Source organism: Cnephaeus nilssonii, assembly GCF_951640355.1.
Source record: "Cnephaeus nilssonii genome assembly, chromosome: 5".
Lineage (NCBI taxonomy): Eukaryota > Metazoa > Chordata > Mammalia > Chiroptera > Vespertilionidae > Cnephaeus > Cnephaeus nilssonii.
In genome coordinates this window covers 88,798,042-88,804,230 of record NC_137076.1, presented here as the reverse complement: position 1 = coordinate 88,804,230, position 6,189 = coordinate 88,798,042, and positions in this window count along the sequence as shown.

Here is a 6,189-nt window from a genome sequence, read left to right as displayed (position 1 = left end):
TGGAGGCCTTTCTCCCAAACACACCAGCTCCTCATGAAGTCAAGTGCACGTCTGCATCCTGGTGCAATTACCTTGCATCCAAACGGGCAACAGACACAGGCCTGCGGGTATGGAGATGACCCCTGAGCAGACTTCAAAACCGATGAGGCAGAAGGTGCTGGAGCCCAGGCTCGAGTGGAGGTGGCAGGAAGAGAGTGGGCTTTGCCCCGTGCCCAGCCCTGTGCCAGGTGCTCACAGTCCAGATCCTCTCCAATCCTATGAGAGGTGTTTCTTCGCTCCCTTCCCGCTCTCCCTCCTTCCCTTCCTTCTGGGTTTACTGAGCACCTGTCTGTGCCAGGGGCTGGGGTACAAAGGCAAAGCTAACATCCCCAAGACCTCACTGCCCCGTGAGAGCATCATCCAGAAAACGGTGCAGGATGCAGAGGGAGCCCCAAGTGACTCAGGGAAGGTCCTCCAGTGGAGTTAAAGCCGAGCTAAGATTTGAAGGATGAGGAAGGGCATTCAAGGTGGAGGAAACTGCATGTGTGAAGGCAGAGAAGACAGGAAACAGCCTGCCTGGTCTGGGAACTGTGGGAGGGAGATGGAGCCCAGGTGCAGGAAATCTGCTGGGTGAGGTTGGGGTCCCAGAACCCACTACCTGGACCCTCTGCCTCCTTGACCTCCTTTGCTCCCGGCTGCCTGGCCAGGAAGAGGCCCCTGCCGACCTGCACAAAAGGAGTCTTTGAAGCTGGCGAGAGGGAGGAAAAAGGGGCCAGCTGGTGTGTATTTTTGGATTGCTTCTCAGAAATCTCCTCCTCCTTCTCCTCCTCCGACACCATAGCAACCAGGTGGCAGCTGGGGGAGCCACCTGTGAGCTGGGCTGGGTTGAGAGGGAGGTGGGCTGGGGGTAGGGACCTCTGCTCCCCCTCTCTGAGCCTCAGTTTTGGCATCTAGAATCTGGGCACGAAAACCCAGTTGCTGGCTCCTGTCAACCCGGGTGCTTCAGAAAGGGGAGCCCCAGGCTGGACTCATTAGGGGAAAGGCCTAGGAGGTAAGGGGGGTGGGGGCTGAGGAGTGCCCTGCATCATCCTGCAGCAAGGCCGCCAGGAGTCCCTGAGCCACGTAGCCTGCACTTCCCACCAAGCAGCCTGCCCTGGAGTGCCCACTGCACTGTCACTGCCAAGGAGCCCCCCGAAGGAGCGGGAGACCGGGCCGAGGCACAGACACAGGGATGGATCTCCCTGTGAGCCCTGCAGCGAGAGGCCTAGGGGGTCTCCCCTGCTGGGGCACAGGGCTCAGCAATTCCCAGAACCCGGTCAAAGCCCCAAAAGGAGGGGCAGGGAGCGGTCTACTTCCTGGAGCTGCTGCTCCAATGACCACAGGCTGGCCTAAACAAACAGGAACAGGTGCTGTCCCCGTTCTGGGGCCACAATCTGAAATCAGGGTGTCTCCTTCCCAGGCCTCCAGGGGAGGGTCCTTCCTGCCTCTTCAGCTTCTGAGGGGTCCTGGCCGCATCTCTTCAATCTTCATGGGGCCCCCTTGTTCAGATGCCTACGCTCCCTTGAGATCTTGGTTGGCTGCCTGCCCCTGCTCTCACACCTGTCAACAGTCCCTCTGCCAAAGTCCTTCCAGAAAATCGTTTGCGCGCGCCATCTGCTTCCTGCTGGGACTGTGACAGCTGGGATTGAAAAGGAGACAGGAGAGCAGTGGCCCATCCAGAGTCCATGCAAGGGGTCCAGAGGGGTCTTTGCAGTCCCGGGAAGGTTGGTGAGGCGGGGGTGCTGATTAGGGAGCGGTATACACTCAGGGCAAGTGGGGCACACACACAATCACCCCACACTCCTGTGAGGAGCAGCTGTGGCCCATTGTACAGGTGAGGCTACTGCAGCACAGAGAGGGCGAGTGACTTCCTCCAGGGCACACAGCGGTAAAAGGGCAGAGCTAAAAATGGAACCCCGGGCTGCCCACAGCCTGTGTCTCCTTTACCTGTGACCTCTGGGTCCGCGGCCCCTCACCCTGTGGCCATTTGCTCTGATGGGCTTGATCCTTCCCCCACCCTCCTCTTCCATCCCCAGCGGACAGCGGTCCTGTCATTGTACCAGCGCCTCTGGGCGGCTGCTCTCTTTGTCCTGCGGTCCCTCCCAGCTGGTAACCTCGGTGGAGTCCCGCTGCGTGGGGGCGAGGGCCTTGTGTGGAGAATGCTGCACCTCCCCTTGCCATCTGTGGCTTATATTACAAAGTAACATTATTTTTCCTGTGTCTGGCTTCCGCCTCCTGCCTCCCCTGGCAGATTTTGTTTTAGCTTGAAAAGAAATTGATTCGGGGTCTGCAAACCGGCTGCCTTCCTGCATTCGCTCTGTGAGACCTGGCTCTGTCCCGGTGCCTCCTGGTCCAAGTCCCTGATGCCACCCCACCTCCGTGGCAGCATCTCTCCTCCCCTGAAGCCCCATTCAGCGCACAGCACCCTCAGCGCTCCCCTGTAGCTCCAGGGACCTGCTGAGCCCAGACCCCAGCCGGTCACCAGTTCCCCAGGTCCTGCCTGCAGCCCCAGGGTTGGGAGGGGCAGGTGGGTTGACCCCTTTTAGACAAAGGGGTGCAGACATCAGGTGGGCACTCCCCCGACTCTCGTGACCACGTGGCCCCGCCCCCTTGTTCACGTGCCCACTCTCGCGTGATCATATGTCCCTTGCCCCCTGAGACCTTGCATGGTCTCTGTTTCCAGGGTGCCACTGCTCTCACACCTGTTAACAGTTCCTCTGCCAAAGTCCTTCCAGAAAGTCGTTTGCGCATGCCATCTCTTTCTTGCTGGGACAGTGACTGCTGGGATTGAAAAGGAGACAGAAGAGCAGTGGCCCATCCAGAGTCCATGCAAGGGGTCCATAGGGGCCTGTGCGGTCCCTGGAAGGCCCTGCTGAAGGGTAACCAGGTGTTATCCTCTGCTCTTGCCCTCTGCTGGCCCGTTCCTGTTACTGCAGAAGGTAAGAGTCATCCCTGTTGCCCAGCCATTTCCTACTGGGAACCAGCCCAGCACATCATTCCCATTTCACAGATAAGAGACAGGCGCTCCCCTCACCTGGGATGGAGCAGAGCTGGATTGGGAATGAGGATGGTCTCTGCTGCTGATGTATGTGGTCCCCATTTTCACGAACCCAGGAGGCTCCAGGGCCCTCTGTGCATCTGTAACTGTGGCTATGTCGTTGTATTACCCTGCAGAGAGGTTGCAAGAGCTAACGTCCCAGAGATATCAACACCCACCTGTATTTACTTGTGGGTCGGGGCTGATTGAATGGCAGCTGCTTCACTTGTAGCCTTTGACCCACTTCAATCTACATTTGGAGAAGCCTTGGTTTGGAGTCAGGAAACGGTTCTTGTCCTGCCTGTTACACGCACGGTCCCTGGGCCTGACAAGTTCCCGGTGCGTGCCTTGTCTCTGACATGATCCCATGGGACTTAGAAGCTGCCCGAGATCCCTTCGGTTCTGAGAGCGTGTGACCCGCTGTCGTAATGATAGACACCTGTGAGTCACGAGCTTATTGGCACACAATGGAGATAGAAACGAGGAACTTGGTCACTTCTTCCCCCACTGATCCAGGACCCCAATCCAGCCGTGTCTCTGTAACGTTCACTCTTGCACAGCCCAGGGTTCGGTCAAGCTGAGGGTCTCGTTTTCTGCCCCCACAAGTTCACGTGCTCCTGGTGCTCTCGCCGCTGGGCCTCTGCCCACGTGTAAGTCCTTTTCCACATGCACTTGAGTAAGAGGGAAACCGCGGGCCAGGTGAAGATGAGCTTCTTTGCCCAGAGATGTCAGAGGTGCTCTGAGCCTCCATCTGACGTTCCAGAACTCACGGAAGAGAACGTCTCAAGGATCCTGAACCACCTGGTGTTCCGAATTCTGAAGAAATGCTGTCGAGAAGGATTTAAGTCAATGGAGGCGATTCCTACAATCAAGGACATCTCTCCTGAAAGGCCACATGACGCTGACAATTGCGAGGGGTGTCTGCAGGGCTTTTGTCACTGCAGAAGGTAAGAGTCCCCTTCACTTCCCACACGAAGCACACCTACCTTTGGGGGTCCCCATCTATAAACCTTCTCTCACAAGGAGTAGCACCATAGTGGATACAGTGACAGGGGGCCCTGGGGTGAGGAAAGGAGAGGCAGTGCACAAACCCTGGTTTCCTGAGCCCCCATGGGCTAAGCGTCCCAGAGTGAACACCGACTACCCGGGAAAGAGTATAGTCCAGGTCCCCCCACAAGGGAGTATTTGTGTTCCCGCACAGCAGAATTGCATGCACTGCAATTTCGGAATTTGCTGCTATTCAATCATTCTAATCCTAATCATTATCACTGTGGTTGTGATTGTTGTTAAAACCACCATATGAACCTCAAAAACATGGTGCTAAGTTTAAAAATCAGACACACAAAGTCATATATTGTATGATCCCGCTGATGTGAACTATTCCGACTAGGTAAATCAGGAAGTAGGTTTGTGTCCATACTACTGTTGTGGCCGGTGTGGCTCGGTTGGTGGAGCGTCGTCCCATGTACCGAAAGGTTGCCGGTTTGATTCCATCAGGGCACGTGCCCAGGTTTCAGATTCCATCCCCGGTTGGGGTGCATGCAGGAGGCAGCTGATGGATGTTTCTCTTTCTCTCCCTCTCCCTTCATCTGTCCCTTTGAAAGAGGTGATGAAGTTCTTAATTTTGGAGTCGTCCAGGAAAAGCTGGCCCTGGTGGTCCAAGTAGTAAAAGTACTCACAGGTGCGGGGCACCGGGCTCTGGCTCTGAGTGCAGGCGACGCCCCCAGCCCCACTGCAGGCGCACACCCCCAAGGACCACGCCAAGGGCAGGGCCCAGGCCCAGAGTGCCCCGCACACCAGCCACATCCTCTGCGTTGTTTTTTAAAACCCATGTAGTAACATGATGTTGTTTCCCAGAGACTGTCATCTTCTGAACGTATTGGACAGGTGCCTCTGCTGGAGTCACCAGCAACATGACTCAAGGTCTCCCCTGGCTGGTCTCCATGACTGGTTCTGGTGCTTTAAGTTCTTTTATAGGGTGTTATTGGGGGCGGGGGAGGCAAGGTTAAACTGTCCGAAGAGCAGTGATACAATGGAGTTCTTTAGCTATACCCGCCCATTCGCCAACTGGGCTACGTGAAGGCCCATTTGCCTGTTACAAACATGGTGACTTCTGGATTATTACTGCCTTCAGAACTTAATTTAATTAAACAAAATTAAAGTAAGGCCTAAATGTATTGCTAGCCAAAAAAAATGAGTGTGTATTAGTCCAAATTTTTGTTGCTTTAGTTCTCAGTGGCTCCCAACCTGGGGTCCTTTCCTGTCAGTGCTTAGATCCAGGCAAGACAGAAACCAGTCCCCCCCGCAGCCCCTAAAAAGGTCAGGACGTTGGGTGTTGGTCCACTCCTCTCCCTTCCTCCCCAGGGAGAAGCTGGGAGCTGAGGGTTTCCTTGTGGCCATGTGCTGCTGTGCTGGGGGGAGGGATTATGGCAAGACCGAGCCACAGATGTTCCAACCTGCTCCAGTACAGCTGGCTTTGCGCTCACACTGAGTACAGGATCCTCAAAATGGATCGTAAGGTTTCTCAGAAATGGAATTGGTCTGTGTGTTGTTGAATCAGTGTATCCCCGAGGGAATGAAGGGTCTGGAACCTTTAGAGTGTCCTCTCTACTCATAAGAAAAAGTTTGCTGTAAACTACTGTGCCATCTTATGCTGGCAGCAACCTCATACATTTTGTGTTTACCCTTGACCACTTGTCACAATACCCTCTTCTAACTCCTGCCTCTTGCAACAGTCCTGTTCCTGGGAAGAGTTGTCTGTGCTCCTACTTGTTCCTTAATTCTCAAAGTATGATGTGATCCCTCATATCACCTTTTACCACCAGACCTTCTCAATCTCCTGGCTTTGCTTTGTCCTCTCTAGACCCTTTCCACTACTATGAAGTGGTCTCCAAGTCCTGCATTTAGCACCTCCCCCCCGCCTCAGTCTTACCCTCTGCCTGGGTGCTCCTGTCCAGTTTTGTGCCATATCTGCCCTATGCAGGTGACCCCCCCCCCCCCCAAAACCTATCTCCAGCCATAAGATCTATCCCAACGAACAGACCCAGGTTCCCAACTGCATCCTGAAAGTGTCCACCTGAATATCACAGGCACCTCAAACTCAACACATCCAACACTAAATTCTTATCTTCCAA